This window comes from Haemaphysalis longicornis, unplaced genomic scaffold (assembly GCF_048455015.1).
Source record: "Haemaphysalis longicornis isolate Haplotype H1 unplaced genomic scaffold, Haemaphysalis longicornis Haplotype H1 scaffold_12, whole genome shotgun sequence".
In the NCBI taxonomy this organism is placed as follows: Eukaryota; Metazoa; Arthropoda; class Arachnida; order Ixodida; family Ixodidae; genus Haemaphysalis; species Haemaphysalis longicornis.
Window position 1 is genome coordinate 47,729,321 of NW_027526225.1, and position 12,388 is coordinate 47,741,708.

A 12,388-nucleotide genomic window follows, 5' to 3' on the forward strand; every position below is an offset into this window, starting at 1 on the left:
CCTTCAAAATATCAACGCGAAATTCCATCGGGAAATACTCTAAAATCATGTTTTGAAACGCCTCGAGGGCCACGAAATGCCCAGAATTGGGCAAAAGTTGCTTCAAATTCCCGCGCGCCCCGCGGGCGAAGCAGCCGACCGATCGCCGCCATCTTGGTCTTGTTTTGAAGCTTGTTTCTTTGTGCGCATTTTGCGATATCTCAAAATGGCGTCGCTTGAGTAGAACGACCGGCCTTGCCAGTTTTCCGAAGGCACCTTCTCGGCCGCTGATTGGCTAGAGCGGGCGCGCGCGGTTTGAGTTCGCCATACGACCCCTCCCATTGGTCGGCGCGACTGCTGTCATGGCGGTCGCCATCATGGCGTCTGCTACGCGCGTCTGACGGAGTCCGCTCTTCTGGCGCAGCGCTCGCTTAGAGCAGTTTTTTTTTACAGTTTCTTCTAATTCTTCCATCGCGTACTTTCGTGAATGATGCCAGGAGACGTACGTTTGAAGAAGACGACCCTTCATGCGCACGGGAAGCGAAAGCGTCGTCCGCCTATCCCAAGGTCGCGTGGTGCGACTTCGGGCCGCTCGACTCCGCCGGATGAGAATCGTTCGCCGCCTCGTATTGCCTCGCCTGCCCCATCGCCTGACCAACCACCTCCGGAATCCATACCTGGTCCAAGCACGTCCTGCCGGCTTGACACGAGGTATTACACGGCGGAGGAGATCGCCGCGCGTACGGAACACGCGGACGAGGTCAAGCGCGGAACGGAGACTAAGTCAGCAACGCAGCGGAAATTCGACCTCCTTGAAGTGGATTTGGCGCACTCAGAGGAAGAATCCGGCACAGATTTTGTCTTAGTGGATTTTGCAATGCTGAAGGACCTTTTCGCGCACGTCAGGTGCGGCAAGTGCGGGCTGGCGGCGCCGGATTTGAGGAAGCCTGACCGGCAGTACGGCCTCGCCGTGAAGCTCGAGGTGACGTGCTCGATTTGTGAACACCGTGTGGAACGTTTTTCCTCGCCAAGGACCGAAGGATCTGGCAATATATCACTCTTTTTGAAGTGAATATGAGGGCTTTGAAAAGTATTCAAAGCATGGGGAAGGGGGTGACTGCTCTTTCAGATTTTTGTGCTGGTATGAACTTGTCCCACAGAGGCCTGCACCACAAGACATTCCAAGCGCACTTGAGGAAAGTGGTTCAGGTTTGCGAGGACACTGCAGCAGCCTCTGAAGCTGATAGTGTGCGTGCCATCAAGGACTTGTACACCTTGGTCAGCCGCCAAACAACATAGATGATATGTTTGATGGCACGTGGATGACAAAGGGACGGTTGTCACACATTGGAGTGGGCTGCATCATTGGAGTGTACACCGGCTTGGTGATTGATCATGTAGTCCTCTCTAACTTTTGCTTAGGTTGCACCATCAGACCCAAAGCTTCAGATGAGGGCTACGAAGATTGGCTGGCAGACCATGAGTGTCAGCGAAACATTGACTGTGGTGCAGGATGCATGGAGGTAGAGGCAGACCTGATAATGTTCAAGCGCTCGCTCTCCAAGAATGGGCTGCAGTACACAACCGTGATGTCCGATGGAGATAGCCGCACCATGCACGGCTTGAAGGAAAAAGGCGTCTATGGGTTTATCCCCTGAGGCCAAGAAAGTTTGCCTTCCAGCTACATTTATTTTCCCCAAAAGACTCTTTTGAGGGCCAACAACATGATGCATTTGCGGAAAACGCACTGCGCAGTGTCCCACCCCTGTATCCTCTCAAACTTCCAGCATAAAAACCGCGAATGAAATAGCCTCACCAAAGAACAAAAAAGGGGGGCACCTAAAGCAAGTTTCACCCTCACTTTTGCCGTACACAATATTCTGGGTACCACAGTGCACTGTAATAGATGATGGCACTTCACGAAGGACTGTTGCAGTTTTCACGACGCCAGCAAGACACCACCAGATTTCACAACGCTAACAAAATGCCAACAGATTCGAAGTCGATAAATTTTGCTAAATTCCTGTTGGGGTCCGTTACTTGGCCTTTTGTATCTCCAGTTCTAGTTGACATTTTTGGAATCCAAAGACAGATTTGAAAATGGGAAGAACATGTCTTTGTTACTGGGAAATTTTGAAGCTACACTACTGATGGTTCATCTCATAACACATGGCCAAACTTCAAATGCAGTTTTCTCAGTTTCATATTTTTGGTCACTTCCCTCAGCCTTACGCAGCTTTTTGGAAACTTATTTTTGCTCCATAAGGTCAATCTTGGTACCATTTTTTTCAGTACAGCCTGAGGCAGCCGATGACATTCTTAGTTTTTCTGTTTAGGCTACGCATAAATGATGACTTGCAGTTATTTTGATGAGCCAAAATATCCAATACTGCCATTTTTTGTACTTGACATATTTTTTTAGGATGCCGTGACTTTAGAGAAAAACGAAGAATGTCATCGGGTATGGGAACTCTCTGGCTATCCATTCATGTAATTAAAAGCGACAAAATGCAATGCGAAAGTTCATTAAAGCTGCGTAAGAAATTACCTAATTGCGGTTTAGACTTTGTATGATAACTTTTGAACTAACAGCACCAGCTCAAATATAATTGCATATTTGAAATCTACAGAGAAAAGCACATCAGTGTGCAAATTTTCATAAGTTTCTACCCATAAATAAAAAAGTTAGTTTTAAGACCCTCGTCCCCCCTTAAAGGTGCCATGAAGACAACATACAAGTTCGTTTCATTAGAAAGACCACTTTGTCCCAGTAAAAGTGTCACCAATTTTATCGCAAACTTCGAAGAAATAATGACTGATTTATTACAAACAATGGAAAGGAAAGTCCACCAGGAGGCGTAATTTGTCTACCCTAAGGGTGGGCACCGGAATGCCACTGGTGTGGGAGAGGGGGGGGATGGAGAAAACAGATAGGCAGGAAAAAGAGAGAGAGAGGGAACACACATATGCAGGACAGTACACTCGATTTTCAATTTTAAAGGAAAAGTGCGCAGTTTAGTCCGCTACTGGGAGAGAAAGTGGAGGGCCAAGAGGAATCCTGAGGCGCCCAGACAGGAACCCAGGGCCTCGTGGGCTCCGGCCCTCTCCCTGGCACTGCCCGGCGGCCACAGTATCTGTTCGGAACAAATAATCGTGGTATTGTCATGGTAGAAACAATACCACTAGTATAAACGTTTATTTACACGGGCGGACTTGTGCCCACTAGCAAGCTGCAATGTCTAGCCTTGACCGAACTCTCGAGCTCTTCGACATTCTGTCCTTCTTGGGCCCACTTTCTTTGTCTTCATAAGTGATTGGCTGCTATCACCCCAGTTGGGTATCGAGAAATAAGAGCAGCTGGCTGATGCCTGCCCAGGGGCGTGGCATGGCATCAGCTTGCCAAGGGGTGTGATCCCCCCCCCCCCCCCCCCTCCTCCTGGATGGTATTGACCCGATGCCACTCATTGGAAAACAAGACGATACTCTTAACTACGTAGCTACAATGTCGGCATGTGGCGGGCACGTAAAATCGGATCGCACGAACGGTCAGTACCGTGTCACTGGGCGGGATACGGTTTCAGGTGTATGGCATGTACAATTTCTGGGTGAGGTTGTCGTGTCTGAGAGCAGATTGCGTTTCCCCCTGGGACCACAATGTAGTTACTGCCGATAGACAGGCCAGCCAAAGTAACGCCACAGTATCTTCCCTTTCACGCATACTAAACTTGAATATACATTGGCTATTTGGAATCCGCACCAAAATTACTTGATTAATTCACTCGAATCAATTCAGAATCGTGCCGCTAGATTTATTTCTTCACGGTACAACCCACAATCAAGTATTACCGTTATTAAATTATCTCTGAACTTCCCTGCCCTCGAAACCCACCATAAATTTTATTGACTCTGCCTTTTACATAAACTATTCTGTAATTTCCCTTCACAACGGAATACAGTCCTCCTCCCTCCTTCCCGCCCATTGCGTTGACTCTAACTCGTTAAGTATGCAGCGCCTGCGTGGATCAACTAACGCTTTTAGCAAATCTTTTTTACCTACAACCTTAGAAGATTAAAATAACCTGCCCAAAACCATTAGTCAACGAATGTGACCCCTTATTATTCGAACAGTTAATCGCGGTTAATTAGTTATTTTTTCTCTTTTTTTTTTTTAATTGTTACAGTTCCTTCACATATGGGGATATGTATTCGCACATGTTGCTGCCATTTTATCATGAATCCACCTCATGTGTATGCCTGTGCCATAGACCATCACCCATTGTGGAATTTTAGTACGTGCCCTTCCCTTATGTAATACCCCGCCTTAATGGTGCAATAAATGATGATGATGATTATGATTTGAGGGTCTCGTACAAAAACCCTGCCCTTTTGAAGCAGAAGTCTTCGTCACTGCCTATTTACGCGCGATTATCGTCAAAGTGCAACAGAGCGAAGGCGCTTCAGGTGATGATGCATTCTTTGTTGAGTACCCCCACAGCCAGAACCATGTAACGCCCTGCATTTCCGCAAAAATGCAGATATTGCGAAGGTTCCACCTGTAATCGCTATAATAGCAATTGGTCGCACGAAATTCTGAAAAACAAAAAAAATTGCGGAAAATGGGGAAACATGTAACCACTGCGTTTCCACAATAATGCAGATTTCGCAAAAGTGCCACCTGTAGTCATTGTAGTAGCCTAAATGGAGAAAATTAGTCCAACAAAATTTTGCAAAACAAAAAAAAATTAGAAAAACGTAAAATAATTACGTAAACTGGCGAACCGTCTAACGCCCTGCATTGCCTGAATAATGCAGATTTCGCGAAAGTTCCAAATGTAATCGTTATAATAACCTAAATGGAGATAATTGGTTGGACAAAATTTTGAAAAACTAAAAAACGAAATATATTAAAAAATTACGTAAAATGGCAAAACGTATAACGCATGGCATTTCCACAACAATGGGGATTTCGCGAAAGTTCCTCCTGTAATCGTTGTAATAGTGTAAATGGAGATAATTGCTCGAACGAAGTTTGAAAACAAAGATATAAAATAATTAAGGAAAATGGGGAACTGTGTAACGCCCTGCATTCCCACAATATAATGCAGATATTGCGAAAGTTCCAAATGTAATCATTATAATAATGTAAATGGACATAATATGGTGGATGAAATTTCGAAAAACTAAAAAGAATAAGAAAAATTAAAAATAATTACGGTAAATGGCGAACCGGCGGCGTAACGCCCTGCATTTCCACAATAATGCAGATTTCACGAGAGTTCCAAATGCAATCACTATAATAACGCAAACGGAGATAATTTGTCGGACGAAATTTTGGGAAACGAAAAAATAAGAAAAATATTGGAAAATTACGGAAAATGGCAAAATGTACGTAACGTATCGCATTTCCACAATAATGCACATTTCATAAAAGTTTAACCCGTAATCAGTTATGGAAATAATTGGTCGAACAAAATTTTGAAAAACAAAAAAAATAAGAAAAATATAAAATAATTACGGAAACTGGCGAACCGTGTAACGCCCTGCATTTCCACATTATGCAGATTTCGGGAAAGTTCCAAATGTAATCGTTATAATAACGTAAATGGTCAGAAAGGGTTTAGAAAAAAACAAAATTTTGCTGTAAAAAACTCACACTCAAGACATGCGGCATAAGAATGCTATGCATTAGTAGGTAATTCTTTGAATTTCTGCAAAATTTATTTCTTCACAGAAGTTTGCCGTCTACTACCCTTTTTTAATGTTTTGGGGAGGGGGGGGGGGGGTGGAGGTTGAACCGTATTTCCACGAAGGGTAATTTGACAGCACAAATTGCCAGCCCAGCACACATTTTTGGTACGCACAGCAAATTCGTCCTCCGGCTTGCAGAAATCTAAAAGAAGTTTATTTTGCAAGGAAGGCTACATTGTACAATGGCGTAAAAAAACGCAGTCACTGTTTCAGTTGGCTGGCAACCGCCCTAAAAAAAATTCGTGATTTGCCATAATGGGTTTTGGCGCCGTTATCCGCTTACTGCTACCACCCATCACGCTCTTCGGTGCCCTATAGTCTCACGATCCTCTCTTGATGAATATGGATTTCAAATTTCCCGCGTTCGTAGTGCTCGCACGCCCCCTAACTGAAACTATAATTCTAGTTCACCGTACTGAAACATTTCTTTCTCTATGCTGAAACTGCACCAGCGGGTGTTCTGTTCTTTTTGTGCTCGCTTTAATTTCGCGTGCTGGAGCCTTTCTGCGGCATTTCGAACGCGTAATTTTTTTCTTGCGCGGCTGGAGCCTTTCTGCCATAGAGATAATATACTGGCTCTTTCTGCGTCATTTCGAACGTGCCATTTTTCCTCTTGCGCGGCCGCTTTTTTCGCTTACTATCGTAAAAACCAACCCAACGAGTGTTCCTGACTGCTGGCAGTTATACACTGATTTTGCCTGGAATGTACCTGCAGTTTTCTTTGCGATAAACAACGGGGAGCTGTATGACAAGCGCCCGCGGTTCACGAGGTTCGAATGCATAGTTTTCGACGCTTCAGCGCGACTCCCTGGGCCCTGGCGACGGAACACCAGTTGGCTCTACTTGGGTCCATTATCTCGCTGCGCCGCCTATCTGATTCCTACAGTCGCTTGACATCGACCGTTAGCGAGCTAGACAACAAGGTGAGCCCAAAAGTGCTCTGCGCTTAAAAGTCTTTTACTGGTATGTTTCGCTGGTTGTTGGAGACGGACGCACTTTTCGGCCTTCGCGACTGCTGGCTTCGCAGAAGTGCTTCCAGCTAGCCGCCTCCCCTTGCAGAAAAATTCATAGCACATGCGGACGAGAGCGAGGAAAGAGAACAGTGATAGACACCACGGAGCGCTACTAAGGTGGCTAAGCGCAACTTTCAACTCTTGAAAGTAGCGCTTCATGGCGCAACTTTCAACTCTTGAAAGTAGAGCTTCAAGAGTTGAAAGTAGCGCTCCGTGGTGTCTGTTCTCTTTCCTTGTCCTCGTCTGCATGCGCTATAAATTTTTTTCCAACGTAACACCAATTCGCCCAGGAATCCGTACTCGAGAACTCTCCTCTCTGTTGCAGAGGGCAGGAACCGCGCCAAAAGCATTCGATTCCGAAAACTTTCAAATGTCTACGCGCCAACCTTGCAAGGGCGTCCGCAGAACTTTTTGCATGGGGGGGCATCCATAGCTGGGGAAGGGGGGGGGGGGTATTTATTTATTTATTTTTATTTTTACATACTGCAACCCGTAAGGGCTATGGCAGGAGTGGGGAACAGGCGGGTACAAAACAAACATGGTGTAATACTTTGCGAAGGAAAGTAAAATACAAAGTGGCAAGACATGGCATCACATGGTGGCAAGGAACAGAACACTGCAAACATACTGTGCAAAACTGTGCATACTGTGCATACTGTGCACAGCAAACATAAACAGCAAAAAAAAACTGTCAAAGGGTATTTATGGATAACAAGAATTCGTTTAAGGGCAAAGAACGTATGTCACCGGATAAGTTATTCCAAAGTTCAACAGTTCGTGGAAAGAAGCTAAATTCAAACGCGTTAGTACGGGTGTAGAATGGTGTCATATTCAAAAGATGGTAGTGGCGTGTTGAAGAAGGTCTGGAACATGTTAAGTACAGATCTTTTGAAAGTTTGCACGTTGAAAAAATTATAGAATGTAATAACTTGAGAGACTCAATGTTCCTTCGCGATGAAAGTAGAGATAGGTTCAAAGATGGTAATGCTGACGTAGGTGAAAAAGCAGAGTCATATCGCCTGAAGATGAATCTAATGGCCTGTTTCTGTACCGATTCTATTTGTTTTACTTCGCACTGGTTGTAGGGGTTCCATACAGGTGACGCGTATTCGAGCACTGGGCGGATAAGGGTCTTGTACACAGTTGTGTATCGCTAGGGGCCGCAGATAGTGTACGCCGGAGGTAACCAAGCTTTTTTAGGGCTTTAGAAGTAATGTAATCAATATGGAGGGACCAGGACAGGTTAGGAGTAAAAAGCACGCCAAGGTATTTATATTGGTAAACTCTCAGCAGGGACGGTCCATTAAATGAGTAGTTGAAATCTGAAAGAACCAATTTATTAGTAAAGGACATGAACACAGTTTTTTTGTAGTTAATATTCATTTGCCAGGGACGGCACCAGTTGCAGAAAGATGCAAATGAATCGTTGAGAAGGATGTGATCATTGGGCGAGTGAATTACATGATATAAAACACAATCATCAGCGTACAAACGAATCTTAGAGTGAACAATATCAGGCAAGTCATTAACATAAAGCAAAAATAACAGAGGCCCGAAGACTGAGCCCTGCGGAACACCAGAAGTGATTTTGGCCGGGGAAGAAGCAACGGAATCAAAGGTTATGGTTGGGTAGCACCAAAAATGCGCTATTTGTGGTTTAAAGTACGCGTATGAAACAAAAATGATAAACAACGAATTAGAACCACACTTGGAGAATATACTGCATTGGATTTTATTACCGAACAAAGAACTAAAGTTGGTAACGAAAATGCGAAAAGTTACTGTCCCTTCGTAAATAAAAGTGGTAAGTCTTGCTGCGTGAGGGTCCTCGACTCACGCCAACAGATCACCAGCACACAGCACAATACATTCGCAAACATACAACTGCACTCCGTCAATCATTCTTGAACAGCAGCTGCAGACGCCTCGGGTTTTTCTGGGCAAATTGCAAGATGACGTGTGATGAAGTCATTCTTATGTTTCATTACACGCTCTCGGTGCACACTCATCATACAAAGGCCGTCCAGCCTGTCATTTGTCATTGTAGATCGTAGCCAAGTTTTTACCCTTCTCATTGTGCTGAAGGAGTGTTTGACAGTGCAGGTCGTAACTGGCAAGGCAAGTGCTACCTCAATTGCTTTTGCTACAGCTGGAAAGAATGGCTTGGCCTGAAGCAAAAGTTTGGCGTAAGTTATTTGTGAGGGGTCCCCCGTTTTGTTGCGCCACATTTCGTACCAAGAGATGCCTTCTTCCTTGAAGTTTTCAATGCTGTAAAAGCCTTGGAGTTCTTCAGCAATAGCATGAAATTCAACGCAGCTCAAACATTTCATTTTTTCTGGATGCAGTTGGAGGAGTTTAAAACTCTTCGCATTGCTTTCAGAGAAGCGGCGAGCCAAAGAAGCAGTAAGCGAGTCCAAGTATGGCACATATATTGCCACACCCTAGTATTCCTCCGGTGACTGAATCCTGCAGTTTTGTCGGTGGGCCTGACGAGAGACTTGTCTTGGCACAGATATCAACACATTTAGGTGATCGGCTGCCTCACTTGCTGTTTTCATGATGTCGGAAAACTGCTCTTCAGCGTTAGTCCGGTGGCCACCAAAAATATTCTGCAACTCAGTGATGTGGTCGTGTACAGAATCGATGTCCATGGATACGCTCTGCAGAACGTTCGTCACCGGTTCCAGCCGTGCGCTATACTTCGCTACAATGTGCAAGCAAACAATAAAAGATGAACTTGTTGTTGCACAGGATGTGAGCTCGTTGCCTAGTTGCAGTGTTCGATGTTGGTTCCATTGACGCGAGCTCTTCGAGTGCTTCGACTATGGCCACGTAATGCTGAGAGAAGATCCTAATTGACTTGTATTTTGCAGACCACCTTGTTTCACAGAGCATCGGAATGTTGGGCACTAATTTCCTTCGAAGCACGCTCTCACGGAAGAAGTTTATGGTTTAATGTTTGATAACCCTTATTGTGTTACGAATTGCAGACACTTCATTCAAATCGTTGATCACGAGATTCAGCTTGTGACTTGCGCAATGGAAGAACAGTGCCTTTGGAAGCTCGTTCTGTATTAATCTGTTGACTCCAGCTTCTCTTCCAGCCATTGTAGAGCATCCATCGTACCCTTGTCCAACGAGGTTTGAAAGAATCAGCTCGGCGTCCTTTAAAAACTTCACGATCGTCGCAGCGATGCAAGCAGAGTTCAGTTGCTCCAGCTCAACAAATCCCATAAACTGCTCTAGAACGTATACGTTAGTTCCCGTCTTGTCAATGAAGCGAATACCTATATCTGCTCTGTTCCTGCAATATCTGCGGTTTCGTCCGCGAGGACGGAAAAAGCAAACGCTGTGTTAGCTTCGGCCACTATCTGCTCTCTCAGGATGTCGCCACAGATTGTGATGATCTCGTTCTGGACTCGTACGGACGTGTACTTAGCATTGCCAGCACCGGATGCGAAGTGTTCCTGAAGATGAATATCTCCAGCTTCTACCCGAAAGTCAAGGAGATCATTGAAGACTCCACTGCCAGACTGCTTCCCGCGAATTGGCATGTTCTGCATTGCGCAAAAGATGATGGTATAAACAATCGGAAATATTTTCTGGCGGTTCCTTTCAACTTGATCTTGGAATGCTCTGTTGAGCTGCTGAACAACAGGTAGCTGCTTGCCTGTCATCACATCCATAAAGTTCTGTGAGGCTGCCATTGTCTCCTGGTGGCATTGGGATTGTACGCGATCCCTGCACGCCTCGTGCATTTTTTTGTAGTTGGTGAAAGCGCGCACGATAAAACTACCTTGGGTACCCCGGTGAACATTCGGCGGAAAAATGACGCAGAAACGACAAAGGGCGCCTTTCAATGTCGCTGAATACGAAAGCCAAGGGGCGTAATCTGCCAGCCATTGGTAGCGAAATGTCCTCTTGTCAGATGATACATCTTTCTTAAAGTCGTATGTAACATTTGGCGGCCAAGGGTTAGTCAGAAGGCGTAACTTCAAACAGTCCGAAATGCCCGTGTGTTCAGCTTTGCCCAGAAAGTCTCCTAAATCGTGTTCTTGAGACAAGTTAGTTGCTTTCTTGCTACTCTCACCGCAATTCAATCCCAAGGAAGGACAAAGGGAATCATCATGACTTATTACGTCACGGGAGCTCACTGATGACGGAGTCCCTTCCATGGAGTCGACGACCTCAGCTACTGTCCGCTGATGAAAGTCTGCATCACTCTGGTCAAGTGGTGCAACGCTGTCACGTCACACTAGATTCTTCGGCTGGGCTGCTGGATAACCCTTCGTCAGACACCCGCTGATGCTTGAAGAAGCGTCGGATATCCGTTATTTCGGCGCACGAGGCAAATCTCGCTAGAGAGTTCCTGGTGGTTGATAATACTGTATTAGAAAATATACGCTAATTGAGTGGATGGATAAATAGTTATGCGGGAGTTGAAAACAGAAAAGCGCCTCATTTACAGGGAAAACTTATTTACAGGCTAAAGTACACGCTCACAGCTTCGTACATGTCGCTCGATCTCGCTCGCGCACCCACACAGTCGAGCAACTGCACAAACACTGCTGGCCACTGCCGTTCTCTCGTCGGCTGTCCTGGTTGTTCCCAGCTCCGTTGACAGCTGGACACTTAAAAACACCGAATCACACAAACACACACAGAGACGCACGTGCAGGGGCTTACTATCGAAGAAACGCCAGATTGTGCAGCTCAGAAACACGTTTCCGTGTTGGCTCTTGCAAACGGGTGTTAGAGATGAGGGGCCCTTGGGTTCTCTGACTCGTTCAGGCCCGCAGGTCCCGGTTCGGCGTGGTGTCGGACTAGAGACTCGAGATGACTGCTTAGGAGGAAAATGTACAGTAGGTTTATTCACATGGTGACAGTCCAGACAGGAGTATCAGAATGGCATAAATACAGTCGTTTAAATAGAGTTCGTATTCCCCAGATCCCTAGCTGGGGAATTTAGCTTCACACAAGTTGTCCAATCAGGAGAGCAGTTGACGGCACTTGATGTACCGCCCACGACATGAGGCGGGGATGATGCACACGGGCCACTTGGTCGATGGAAAGGGTGAATGTCCACGTCACCGATCATACCTTGTGCCGGAGTTGCACCACTTTGCTCAAGTCTTGATTTTGGAGGCCCCGTGAGAACGGAATCTTAACTCGCCTCCCAGCATGTGAAGAGGAGTGACCTCTTGCTCTCGCCGACGGTTGGAAACCGAAGAGCTTGGGCACTTGAAACCGCAGCTTCCTTTCGGTGAACCCTTCTATCGTCCGGGTATGAAGGAAAGAAGTGGCCCGCAGCGTCCGGTGAACCGAGGGTAGAAGCCGCAACTTGAAACTGTCGCCGCCGCCGTTGGCGCCAGCGGTTCTTGCCGCCTCGTGCCTCTGGGTGATTCATCCACGTACACCTTGCTAGAGAGCTTGCGAGGAATTTTTCCCAGGCCTGCGTTGGCCGATCCTAACACGGGGTATTGCCCGCCGCAAAGTGGGCGGATGGTCGGAACCTTTTACGCGCAGCCGCCGCTGTGGCGAGGTTCCCCACTACGGAGAGGCGGCATAAATCTAGAGTTTAGAAAAAGAAAACGTAAAACCTTTCAGAACTGTTCGCTATCTTCAATAGCCAGCACAGGCAGTCTGTT